Source organism: Anolis sagrei, chromosome 4 (assembly GCF_037176765.1).
Source record: "Anolis sagrei isolate rAnoSag1 chromosome 4, rAnoSag1.mat, whole genome shotgun sequence".
In the NCBI taxonomy this organism is placed as follows: Eukaryota; Metazoa; Chordata; class Lepidosauria; order Squamata; family Dactyloidae; genus Anolis; species Anolis sagrei.
The window spans coordinates 170291779-170305031 of record NC_090024.1 but is presented as its reverse complement, the minus strand read 5'-3'; the positions used below and the strand labels follow the sequence as shown (position 1 = coordinate 170305031).

The window sequence follows — 13253 nt, the reverse complement described above, 5'->3', positions numbered from 1 at the left end:
CTGATTGATAGTATCTCAAAATTAACAATATCCCTTAAGAAAATGTTCTGAAATATCTCAGATTACCTTATTTCTAATCTACTACAGATTTGATCCTTTCCCTAACAGTCAAAGTTATGAGATGGATAGGGTCTTTTGAAATAACAACTACAACTTTGCCCTCTTTTGGTTACTTCTCTGCAGCTAGTTCCAACAGGATAATTGTAAAACTACAGTTGGCCCTCCCACTTCATGGGGGCTAGGGCAGGCCAAGGCAAATTTCAGCCCTCCAGGTGTTTTGGACTTCAACTCCCACAATTCCTAACAATTGGTATGGCTAGGGGCACAGGACTCTTAGAAAAGTGAAAATAAAACAAACAACAACAAAAAACACTTTTAAAACCTAACAGAACACCTTTATCTGAATATCTTGGTCTTTCAGTGTAACATCTACTTGAGATGTTCTCTGAAGGACTCTTTTGGTCCACAAGCACAAATTATGGTCAACTTTAATGGCGTTCACTCTACAAATCTTCCAGCATGATTCTCCCAGTGGAAGTTGACCATAATACCACACTGGAGGATCTAGAGATTTCTAGACAGATCATATTGATAAAAAGAACAAATAGTCAAATCTGTGAAAATTAAACTTACAAACGTGGAAGTCCTACTGTAATGGTACTTCCTATTCACACATACACATCTACCTGACAATTTGAGATACAAGGAGAAAGATTGCCTTTACTTCTTTACTCGTGAGTTCTAGCTCCTGCAAGAGAAATTGAATACAACAGATATTATGAGACAAAAATCCTTTCCCATAAAATATAGAGTGGTGTAAGAGAGACCACTGTCTATTTTATGGTGAGACTAGGAGTTTTCTTGGCTAGATTTCTTCAGATTTGGTTTGCCATCACCTTACTCTAAGGATGAGTAAGTGTGATTTGCACAAAGTCACCAAGTTAATTCCCTGTTTCAAGAGGGATTATAACCCTGGCCTCTACAGCATTCTGGCTGTCATTGGATTATCTTATAAAATGAAAGCTTTCGCTAAAGTTTAGTTGCAAAATGGTTCCAGAGAGCTCAACAGAACAAAGGGCATTGTTACTTGTAACCATGCATATTTTAAGGTTACTTATTGTGGTTCACTAATTTGAGTTCAGTGACCTAGTTCAACTGTCACAATATAAAAATTAAAAACATTTATGAGACCAACAGCTCTTTCCTCACTTCTCCCCTTCCTGCCTTGTTTCACACAGCAAAATATTCTGGTTTGATAAGCCATAGTTTTCAATAATGTCACATTGGGAAAATATGGTCAATAGACCATAGACATTGCCCTTTGATCCGCTACCATTGCACAACCCTACTTTAGGGGCTCTCTATATAGCATCAGGTCTAATGGAATAGGCCATCTAAGACATTACAGTGGGCAGTGTCTGCTATCGAACACTTGTGAGATTGCCACAACTGCTAATGAATTTCACCTCCACATTCCTGAAAATGTCCACCCTTCTTACTTCAAAATTTTGCAGAGTTCTTTCAGCTTCACTGATATTGCTATAATTGACTGTCAAGCATGTCTGCGGTCTTTCACAGCACTGAACTTTGTCAGATCATACCTGGTTATTACAAAAGCAATAGATAAATCAAATGGGAACAGACCAGTGGCTCTCAACCTATGGGTCCCCAGATGTTTTGGCCTTCAAATCCCAGAAATCCTAATAGCTTGGTAAACTTGCTGGGATTTCTAGGAGTTGCAGGCCAAAACACCTGGGACTCGCAGGTTGAGAACCACTGGAATAGACATTATGGTGAATATCTACTAGGGCTGGGCAACCACGGAAAATTTTGTTTCTAAACTCGATTCATTTTTAGGGGGTTTTTGTGTTTCGATTTTTAAAAGAATTCCGAATTTTTTTTTAAAAAAAGTTCGAAATTTACGAAATTTCGGAAATTACAAAACAATAGCGAAACAATAATGAATCGATTCGTTAATGGCGGACGCGACCGGGCAATACACTAAAAAAACCTCCAAATGGGACAGGGGGAACTTCTGAAGCTTCCCTCTCCCTCTGTTGTTGACTGTTGGTGTGATAATTATATTTTTTTTCACTGATAAAACAAACAACAACTATAAAACTTGCACCAGACATGCGGAAATAATAACTAAACGATTTCGAAACGATTTCGAAATGATTTCGAAACAATTACGAAACAATTACGAAACGAATTGAAAAATTCGTTTCAATTTTTAGTTGCTCCTGAATGGTTCAATATCGCTTCGTTATAAAAAAATAACGAATTAATAACAAATTACGAAATTAACGAACGAAACCACCCAGCCCTAATATCTACAGTTATGTTTCCAAGTTTGTTTGAGAATATTGATTTGGATTCTGACCAGTGCAGCCAAGCTGCAACCCAAAGAAGGAGGCTATATCCTCCAAAAGGTGTCCTGCAATCAACTCTGCAACCTTTTCCAAAGGTTGAAAAAGTCCCAACAGTCAAGTTGTTTCTGTTAATTTGTGGTGGTGGTGATGGTGGTGTGACTTCAAGTTGTTTCCAAGTTATGACAATTCTAAGGAGAAACCGAGCAAGTGAAGTATAATGGTTTGAGGGTTAGACTGCAACTTTTCAGTCAAACATTGAAACTCCGCATTTGATCATGAAGCACAATGTGTGGCCTTGGAAAATTCCCACACTCTCAGTCTCAGAGGAAGGCAAGTCAAAAAAAATTCTGAGAAAATTTTGTTAAGAAAACATTGAGGTATGTTTATCTTGAAATCAATATCATAGTTCAGAAATCATTTGAAGAACCACAAAAACAACAAGATGTACCTGTTAGAGACTTCTCTGAGGCAAACAGTATGTCAAGCATTAGCTAGTGATTTGAACCTTGGTTCTCAGACTACAATGCCACGCTGACTCCTTGTTGTTAATTTGTATCTTACTTTTCCCCCTGGCCTGAAATTCAAGGATCCTTACAAAAGTTAAAAGAGATATAGCTAAAAGTTCATAATTATGAAAAAGTTAAAATACAATTACATTATCTAGATAGTTGGAAATAATTAGCATGCCCCTTGTAATACTGGCCATACCTCTGCCCTATGAGCAGTTAGACTTCAGAGAGCAGCTGAAACAAAAAAAGGTCTTCATCTGACTATGGAAAGAGAGCAAGGAAGGAGCCAGACTTGCTTCTCTGTGAAAGGAATTACAGAGCCATCACAGACAAGGACCTCTCCCATGTTCCTATCAGATGCACTTGTGAAAGTGTTGAGAAAGGAAGAACATGGATAGGCTCATATGTCTCTCAAAAAACATGTATCTAAGCTCTATAGGACTATATAGGTCAAAACCAGCACTTCAAATTGTGCTGGAAAACAGACCAGCAGCCAGTGGTGCTTTTTCTCTGCTACCTCTTGATACCCCAGGTAGGAATCTGGCTAAAGCTCTTTGCTCAGCTGAACTTTCTGGACGCTATTCAACCTGTGCTGAAGCACACTGTATTGTTGTGTCTTGTACCCCTGTACAACAGCATCTAGTAGCTTGCACAGATGAAAAGCTTTCACATGATAGTGGTGTATTTATATGTGAGCAGATTAACGGATGACCTAAAACATCTGAAGGTATTGAAGTCAGTCAGCTAGGCTTTATTTCCTTAGTAGCTTTCCATGGTCACATAATCCTTACTTTGGCAGAAGAGGAGACTCAAACCACATACATAAACTTTTCATGGAATCATAGAATCGTAGAGTTGGAAGAGACCTTGTGGGCCATCCAGTCCAACCCCCTGCCAAGAAGCAGGAAAATCACATTCTAGACACTTTACCTCCTGCTAGTTTGGCCAAAAATGTAACTTTTCTGTGTTCTAGTAAAATGATCATGGAACTTGTTTTTAAATGTCTCATAGCCCTTTTCCTGACTTACAACATGGTGACCCAGATGCTTTTCTAAGTAATGTTGTTCCTTTGTGGATGTGAAGTGAGAGTTGAGCTCCTTACATATCATAAAATAATAAAAGCCCACTCACAGATGATAAGGGCTTTTCATAACATGAGCCCAGTCAATCACACACCTTTTTAAAATGGACAGTAGAGAGCAGTATGATGATGTTCAGGCATTATTATTTATTTTTTTTTTAAAAAAAGGAGACAGATTGCAACCCAAGATCATCTCTTGGATCATATATACGTTTAGGCTCAAATCAAAGCTGAACACAGTTGCAAATAATAACAGCTTTCCTTTTTTCCCTTTTCTCTGACTTGGATGTCAAATTCCTTCTTTGTGAAGCGCTATTGAAATGAGAAAGATTGCTTGACTCTCTGATGTGCAATTACCTCATGAACAGCCCTGGGGAAACTACCAAGGCATTTGGTATGTAAGTGTGCGTATTAGCAAAAACGCAGAAGTGGCATGTTTTTGTAGGCTGTCACAATAGCATGACATTGTATACTGTTTATTATGAGAACGATTACGCAGGCTCGCAACACATTCTACTTCCAATGGCATTTTGTGAACAAAACCTTTACACCGAGATCAATAAATAATAAGCTCACAGAATCACATATTTGGGTTTCCTCCTCTTTTCTGCTCTCTTGAGAGGTCTCAAAGAAGGGGCAGCAAAATAAAGTCAGTCTCCTTAAAAAAGACACACACACACACCCAAGTTAGTGTGAAGTGATGCTACCACTCTATTCACACCTGAAATACTGTGTCCAATTCTGGACACCATAATTTAAAAGATGTTGACAGGCTGGAATGGGTCCAGAGGAGGCCGACTAAAATGATCAAGGGTCTGGAGAACAAGCCCTATGAGGAGTGGCTTAAAGAGCTGGGATTGTTTGGCCTGCAGAAGAGAAGGCTGAGAGGAGGCATGATGTCCATGTATAAATATGTGAGGGGGAGTCATAGGGAGGAGGGCACAGGCTTGTTTTCTGCTCCCCTGGACGTGGAACAATGGGTTCAAACTGCAGGAAAGGAGATTCCACCTGAACACGAGGAAGAAGTTCCTAACTGTGAGCGCTGTTCAGCAGTGGAACTCTCTGTCATGGAGTGTAGTGGAGGTTCCTTTTTTGGAGGTTTTTAAGCAGAGGCTGGATGGCCATCTGTCAGGGGTGCTTTGAATGTGATTTTCCTGGTTCTTGGCAGGAGGTTGGACTAGATGACTCATGAGGTCTCTTCCAACTTTATGATTCTATGCATGCATCTCACAAAACTTGGCCCCATCTACACCAGGCCTGGGCAGACTTCACTCCAGGTGTTTTATACTGCAACTCCCACAATTCAGCTGAGGGAGAAAAGGAAAGGGCCCAAGGCGGTTAGGAATTGTGAATCATAGAATCATAAGAGTTGGAAGAAACCTTGTGGTCCACCCAGTCTAACTCCCTACCAAAATTGAGGACCATCCAGCCTTTGCTTAAACACCTCCAAAGAAGGAGCCTCCACCTCACTCCAGGGCAGAGAGTTCCACTGCTGAACAGCTCTCAGTTAGGAAGTTCTTCTTCATGTTCAGGCAGAATCTCCTTTCCTGTAGTTTGAAGCCATTTTTCTGCATCCTAGTCTCCAGGGAAGCAGAAAACAAGCTTGCTCCCTCCTCCCTATGACTTTCCATCACATCTTGATACATGGCCCTTATCATGTCACCTCTTAGCTTTCTCTTCTGCAGCCTAAACATGTCCAGCTCTTTGAGTCGCTCTTTGTAGGGCTTGTTCTCCAGACCCTTGGTCATTTGGTTTGCCCTCCTCTGGACACTTTCCAGCTTGTTAACATCTCCCTTAAACTGCGGTGCCCAGAATTGGACACAGTATTCCAGGTGTGGTCTGACCAAGGCAGAATAGAGGATTTCGTTTGGGGGGGGGGGGGGCTAAAAAAATTTCAGGGGGGTTTCGGGGGGGCTGAGTTTCGGGGGGGGGTGAGTCTGAGTGAAAGAGAGTCTAGCCTAGCAAGCCTTTTGTATCATTACTCCAATACCCCCATGCATATGGGATATATTGAGTATGGTGATCAGATCATGATATGAATAAACATAACAGTTTAAATAATGCACCAGTAAGGCCTTTTCGCGAACCACCATGAGAATTTCAGCCCCCCCCCCCCCCCCCCCCGCTACATGCCTGAATAGAGGGATAGCATGACTTCCCTGGATTTAGACACTATACTCCTATTGATGCAGGCCAAAATCCCATTGGCTTTTTTAGCTGCTGGAAAGCTGAAGTCCAAAACACCTGGAGGGCCGAAGTCTGCCCAGGCCATTTGATGCAGCTGGAAGCTAGCCTCAAACTGTGGTGGCGTGGCAACCAACTCCCACCAAAGGCGCCTTGATGTGCCTCAGTGGTTTGTGCCATCCCCATCCAGCCCTCAAAACGGTTTCCAGGATTTCCAGTGCACGTCTCTGCAAGCAGAGGCCGAAGTGGTGTGAAACGCTCTCTTCCCAAACGGTGGAGTTTCTCCAAGCCACCCAGGCGGCAGCAGCAGCAGCAGCGGCGCAAACTTCCTCCAAAGCAGAAGGGAGGGAGGGAGAGAAAGAGAGAGAGAGCGACTCTGAGACAAGTTGGAAGGCGCGTCGGGGACGATCCCTGCTGTCAGCGCCTGGAGAGCCTTTCCCCTTGTAATGAAGTGGGAAAATAATGAGGAGCTGGGAGCGTTTCTCCTCGCCAGAGCAATTAGAGGGGAGCCTCCTTCCCGCCGCGCCTGGGAGGGGAAAGGGGGAGGGGCGAGGGGACCAAGGAGGCAGGGAAGGCACCCCCAACGGCCCCTCCCCCCCCCTGCCTCCCAAACACGCTTCTTTGTAGGCGAGGAGCCCGCTTAATCCCTCACGCGAGGCTGGCTCTGCTCTGAGGGGAGGCGCCTGAGCCCTTGGGGGGGGGGGGGGGGGAAGCGCGCCAGGAGAAGGGCTTTCAAGGCGGGGGGGGGGGAAGGGGGAGACTCCATTGAAATACAAGAAGAGGGCAAGGGGCGCAGCCAAACTCCAGAGGATGGGCAGAGGGAAAGAAACGAGGTCTCTTTTATTGGACACCGCCTCTCTCTCTCTCTCTCTCTCTCTCTCTCTCTCTCTCTCTCTCGCTCTTTCTCGACCCTACACGTGTCCACGTTGTTTTCCTCTCTTCAGAGGGCAAGAGCACCTGTTCGCGAGTGGGAAAGCCCCTCTTTCCGCCCACTCTTGAGGGCGAAGCAACACGCAGGTGGACAATGGCTCGCCCCCTTGGACGACTCCCCGCCACGCCACGCTCGCCTCAGAGAAGGCACTGACTGACTCAAATCCAAGACGAAGTCCCCAGACCGGAATATCCCCGGACGCAACACACACACACACACCCCGAGAGTCTCACCTCGCCCTCCTGGAGCTCCAAGCCATGGCTCCGCGTCTCCCTTCCGCCTCTCGCGCGCAGGCTGCTGGCTGCAGCTCTATTCGCCTGGCTCAGGCACCCCTTCCATCCCGATGGCTGCTGTTGCTACCACCGCCGCCGCTGCTCCCCCCCGCTGCCGCCTCTGGTTGGGCGCCCCCGCCCCCTGCCGCCTTTGCCCTCTCAGGGCCCCGGACGAGTCCAGCCCAGAGTCAGGGGGGCGCGCGGGGAAGGAGCGGAGAAGCCTCCAAGGAGGGTCGCTAGCGGTTGTTACTGCTGCTGCTGCGAGCGCCTCCTCCTCCTCCTCTTCTCTGCTTTCCTTCCTTCCACGAAGCGAGCGGGGAAGGGGGTGGGCAGAGAGGGGATTGAGCGCCTTTTTTTATTATTATTCCCCATCGCGCGGCGAGGGTGTCCCCCGTGTGGACAAGGCGTGGAGGGAGAGAAAGGGAAGGAGGGAGAAAGGGAAGCCACTGCCGGATTCCCCCGCAAGCGCATGGTTGTCTGTCTAGATCTGCTTTCCACTCGCCCCATTGCTTTGACACACGGGGGACATCCCGCCAACTCTGGAGGGAATTTCAAATGGAGCGACATCGCCTCAGCAAAACCAATCCTGCAAGCCCCTGTGGGTTCCCCACCCTCAATCCCCATTTCCAGAGTTGTAAAACGGGGGGGGGGGGGGGGGGGGAGAGAGAGACATCCTGAGATTTGTATAATTGGTCTCTATCAGTGGTTCTCAACCTTCCTCATGCCTCGACCCCCTAATACAGTTCCTCATATTGTGGTGACCTTCACTTCACTTTATTTCTTCACTTCACTTCACTTTATTTCTTAATTACTCTTAATTAGTCGCTCTCCACCAAGGTGCTCCAAGCGACTTACAATTTAAAATAGCATTTACACAATATAAAAACATTCAACATAAAAACATACAACAGTGACTATTTGGCAAATTAGATCTGATCACTTTACTTAAATGCACAACCAAACAGCCCAGTCTTGAGCGCCTTTACAAAAGGTCACAACTCCAACATTGCTCTAATATATGGAGGCAATGAGTTCCACAGAACAGGAGCATAGACCAACCATAATATTCCTTCTAATTCAACATTGATGATAATTGCCCAGGTCTGTATATATAATTCACACGCTGGTTGTCTTCATGTTCTCTTTGTCACGTTGCCCATGCCAACTCCTTTTCACTGGATGCCTGCATTTCTACAATCAAACTTTCTATTTGTTGCAATGCTAGACATTTGGGGAGTGTATGAAAACTGGTCAGGGTGGAATTCCAGTTGGGAAAGAGGCTCTTACGGTGTCCCCTGCTATAGCCAGGGGTGCCTCAAGGGTGCCCCTCAGGGATTTGCACTCTACACAAATACGTAATTTGTCTATTGTGTCAGCAATAGTAATGTCAGTATCTGATATGCAGGACATATTTTTATTCACTGGATCAAATTTGGCACAAATACCCGACAATAACTGGCAAACAGAGAGAGAAAATGTGGAGGCAGTGACAGACTTTGTATTTCTAGGTGCAAAGATTACTGCAGATGGAGACTGCGGCCAGGAAATCAGAAGACGTTTACTTCTTGGGAGGAGAGCAATGTCCAATCTTGATAAAATAGTGAAGAGTAGAAACATCACACTGGCAACGAAGATCTGCATAGTCAAAGCAATGGTATTCCTGGTAGTAACCTATGGATGTGAAAGCTGGACCATAAGGAAAGGAGCAAAGGAAGATAGACGCTTTTGAACTGTGGTGCTGGAGGAAAATTCTCAGAGTGCTTTGGACTTCAAGAAGAACTAACCATGCCATACTTCAGGAAATAAAGCCCGACTGCTCATTGGAGGGAAGGATATTAGAGGCAGAGATGAAGTACTTTGGCCACATCATGAGAAGACAGAAAAGCTTAGAGAAGACAATGATGTTGGGGAAAATGGAAGGAAAAAGAAAGAGGGGCCAATGAAGGGCAAGGTTGATGGATAGTATCCTTGAAGTGACTGGCTTGTCTCTGAAGGAGCTGGGAGTGAGCTGGTCCATGAGGTCACGAAGAGTCTGAAACAACTGAACAAATAAACAACAACAACAACCCAATACGCCCAAAATTGAATACTGGTGGGGTTGGGGGAGGATTGATTTTGTCACTGTGAGATGCTCTGAATCCCCTTCAGGGTTGAGAAGGGCAGTATACAAATACTACAAAAAATAAGTAAATAAATTTGGGAGTTGTAGTTTCTGGGATTGATAGTTCATCTACAATCAAGGAGCATTCTGAAACTCCACCAACGATGGAATTGAACTTGGCACACATAACTCCCACGGCCAACAGAAAATACTGGAAGGGTTTGGTCGGCATTGACCTTGAGTTTTGGAGTTGTAGTTCACCTACATCCAGAAAGCACTGTGGACTCAAACAATGATGGATCTGGACAAATGTGGCATGGATAACCAATATGCCCAAATGTGAACGCTGATGGAGTTTGGGGCAAATAGACCTTGACATTTGAGAGTTGTAGTTGCAGTGATTTATAGTTCACCTACACTCAAAGAGCATTCTGAACCCCACCAACAATAGAATTGGGCCATTTAACACACAGAACCCCCATGATAAAACATAAAATACTGTTTTCTGATGGTCTTTGGTAACCCTTCTGATCACTCCCCATCAGGGGCGGCTCAACCCATTACGCAAAGTAAGCATTTGCAGTATAGTTGATTTTGCCCCGGGGTGCTCTTGAGGTGCTCTTGGGGGAAAATAGACCTTGACATATGTGAGTTATAGTTACTGGGATGTATAGTTCACCTACAATCAAAGAGCATTCTGAACTCCACCAATGATGGAACTGGATCAAATATGGCACACAGAACTCCCCCGACGAACAGAAAATATATATCAGTGATTGATTGGCCGGGGGGGGGGGGGCAAAATACTGTTTGCTTACTGTTGAAAATTACCTAGGGCCGCCTCTGCTCCCCATGCCCCCCCAGGGGTCCTGACTCCCAGGTTGAGAAACGCTGGTCTATACCCAAAGTAATGAGATTTTCTGGTGGGTCAGGAAAGGAAAGAAATAACAGAGGCACACACTTTGACCTTCCTCAGTGTAGTCTGCATCTTCCTAGCAAAGAGCGTCCTCCTTGTATCTTGTCCCTGGAGAAAATGAAGAGGGATCCGAAGTGGTTTCCATCAGCTTCCAAGGCCTGAGCATACTTTGTTCCCTGTGTGAATGCTTTTCCCACCCATTGTACAGCCCTGACTTCTGTGTGATGTGATTCCCCTAACCTCAAAACCCACCTCAAAATGCATAGCTTCAAGATTGTTGAAATCACCCAGGCAGCTGTAACAAGGGCCTTGAACAGCTTCTCAAGTGAAGACTTTCTCTGCTGCTATGAAGCGTGACAGCAATGCCATCACTATATTCAATCACAGCCTCCATTTACTTGAGTATAATGTGCTATTGAATGTAATGTACCCCTCAATTTGGAAGGTGCACATTACAAAAAATGGATTTGCTCTCAAATATAATGTGCCCAACAGTGTAGGCATAGCACATCAGGGAAGCAGGCAGCGTGAATGAATTTGGGAAGACATGCCCTTCTGTCAAGCCAAGGCTGTCACACTCCCCAGCCTCAAAGGTTTCCCAACTGGCCTCATTCACAAGGCCTTCAAAATCAAGGAATAGGTTTTGCCATCCTCATGACCAAGGCCAGTTGGGAACTGCATGGGACTAAGCCTAGAGGTAAGAAAGGCAAGAGACCCTGAGGGCTGCAGTTATCACCAGCCAAGCACTCCTCCTCCTTCTCCAGGTGCCTGGAGGCTACTGCCGCTACCAGAAAACAGCCTCTTCGCATCCCACCACCTCCCTTTCTGGACTCCAGGGTTCCAGGTTCCTCTGGGCCTTTTCACACAGGTAGTGCACAATTTTAACACACCATTGCACACCTCAGTTTTGGCAACATAATGTAGCCAAAAAAGGTGAGCATTAGGTTTGAGTAAATATGGTATTTAAAAGAGAATAAGCTATAATTGCATCAATGTTTGTATTTTTTTTCTTTGTCATACTTTTGGACTAAAAGTGACTCAGAAAATTCAGTGATACATTTGCTAAATCCCCCAGAACAGGGTGGGTAGGGGGAAGCCAGAAGGCCAGCCGAAACAAATCAACGGGAGCTAGATCTTTTGGCTACTGCAGGTGATGGGGTTAACTGTACCTGACACAGACGCCTGCCGTGGGAGGCTCCTTCTCTTCTTTCTCTCCCACCTCTGGCAGTGTTCTTCATCATTTCATTTGGAAAACTTTCCTAGGCACCTCCTCCAGAGAGGGCCCTGCTGGGAACTTGCTTTCCCAGCAGTACTTGCATGGGTCGGGCACTGAAAATGCCTCTGAGCTCCTCCCACAGCATGATGGGAGTTGAAAGTTTTTTTCTCTGTGTTTCTCAGCCAATAAAACACCTGGTCATGAAAACTGATGAATTATTATGTAATTTGGCAGACCTGCCATCATAAAGGTGGTCTACAACTGAGTTAGGTTTCATGCAGATAGACCTAAAAATGACTGAGAAATGAGCCTCTAAAGTTTCCCCATTGTAGCAAATGGGCCAAGTCTTTCCTGAACACAAATGGCATCCTCCTTCCCCCTCCATTTCAACAATTTCCCAGTAAACAGAATGAGGGGTCAGCTGAAAATGGGACTGAAAAATGCCATGGTTTTGTGTCATATTGCACACCCCTAATACCTAAGCAAAGTGATTCTCTGTGGCACCATTGGCTAAGGAAAAAGCACACCTGAGAGCTAAGTCACTTTTCAAAAAGATCTAAAGACATGGAGGTTTCGGCTGTGCATTTGAGTAAACATTTCCCTTGACAATTGTCCCTAGTTAGGACCCAAAAATTTGACTATGCACTTTACTATCGTTTTATCCAAAATTAGAGTTGACCTCTTTTATATTGCTCTTATCCTTACCGCTGCCACACTCTCTATGCACTTTACTAATTGGCCCTATCCTCCGATCTGTTATGCACCAAGCCCCCCACCCATATTGAGGCTTGAATTATGTTATTGCTGTTGGTTTGATGCTTGTTTTAAATTTTGTATTATGTTGTTTTATGTTGTTTTAAATTGTTGTGACACACTCTAATGTACTATGTTTAACTCTCTTATCTGAGCTTGGCCCCATGTAAGCCACCCTGAGTCCCTTCAGGAAGATGGAGGCGGGGTATAAAAATAAAGTTGTTGTTATTATTATTATTATTATTATTATTATTATTATTATTATTGATATTCAAGCTTTGGAAGGTAATTGTTCTTTGTCTTCTCCCCAAGGACAAAATAAATGTTTTCAGTTCTGCCTTTCTTTTACTTTGGTGGGAGAAGGAGCAGCGACATTTTGAAAAAAACAAAACAAAACCTTTAATTTGCCAATTTCAATAAGGCCCCATCTACACTGACCATTTAATGTAGTTTGTAGTCTGTGGTGGCCAGACAACAAGCTTTCACAAAAGTGTGTGGAAGAAAGCCCTTAATACACATCAGTGCTCTGTGGTTTATGCCATCATCATCTGGTCCTCAAACTGGTTCTAGGAATTCCTATGCAATCATCTGCAGTGCACAGCAAAACCACTTTCTTCAATAGCATTTTGAAATTGCATTAAATGATCAATGTAGCTTGGGCCTTGATTTCCTTAAACAATGGCATTAAAGCTTGCATATACTTAGAGCTATTCTCTGCCACAAGGTGGAAAATAAGAGGAGTGCTTGAAATTACCAATTACAATAATTTAATTAAATTCTTTCATATCCACATAAAATCTCACATTTTCTCTTTTGTTCTTTATTTTTTAAAGTCATTTCAATCTAACAAGATCTCTCTTTCAAGAAACCTTTTGGATGCAAAACTTGTGCAATCTTTTGACTGAAATGCACAGTACC

At 44.3% G+C, this 13253-nt stretch overlaps 1 protein-coding gene across 10 annotated transcripts in view; it reads right to left on the bottom strand.

Annotated features, from left to right (window-relative positions):
• DAB1 (DAB adaptor protein 1) overlaps nucleotides 1-13253 on the bottom strand; it is a 787489-nt gene that overhangs the window by 250655 nt on the left and 523581 nt on the right. For 2 of the 10 annotated variants that reach the window (XM_060773587.2, XM_060773586.2), the window contains exon 1: nucleotides 7311-7660. The exons of the other annotated variants lie outside the window; for them this stretch is intronic. The gene's annotated coding sequence lies outside the window, so the exon portion shown is untranslated. Of the gene's footprint in view, nucleotides 1-7310; nucleotides 7661-13253 lie in introns of those variants that run through there. 10 annotated transcript variants of the gene reach the window in all.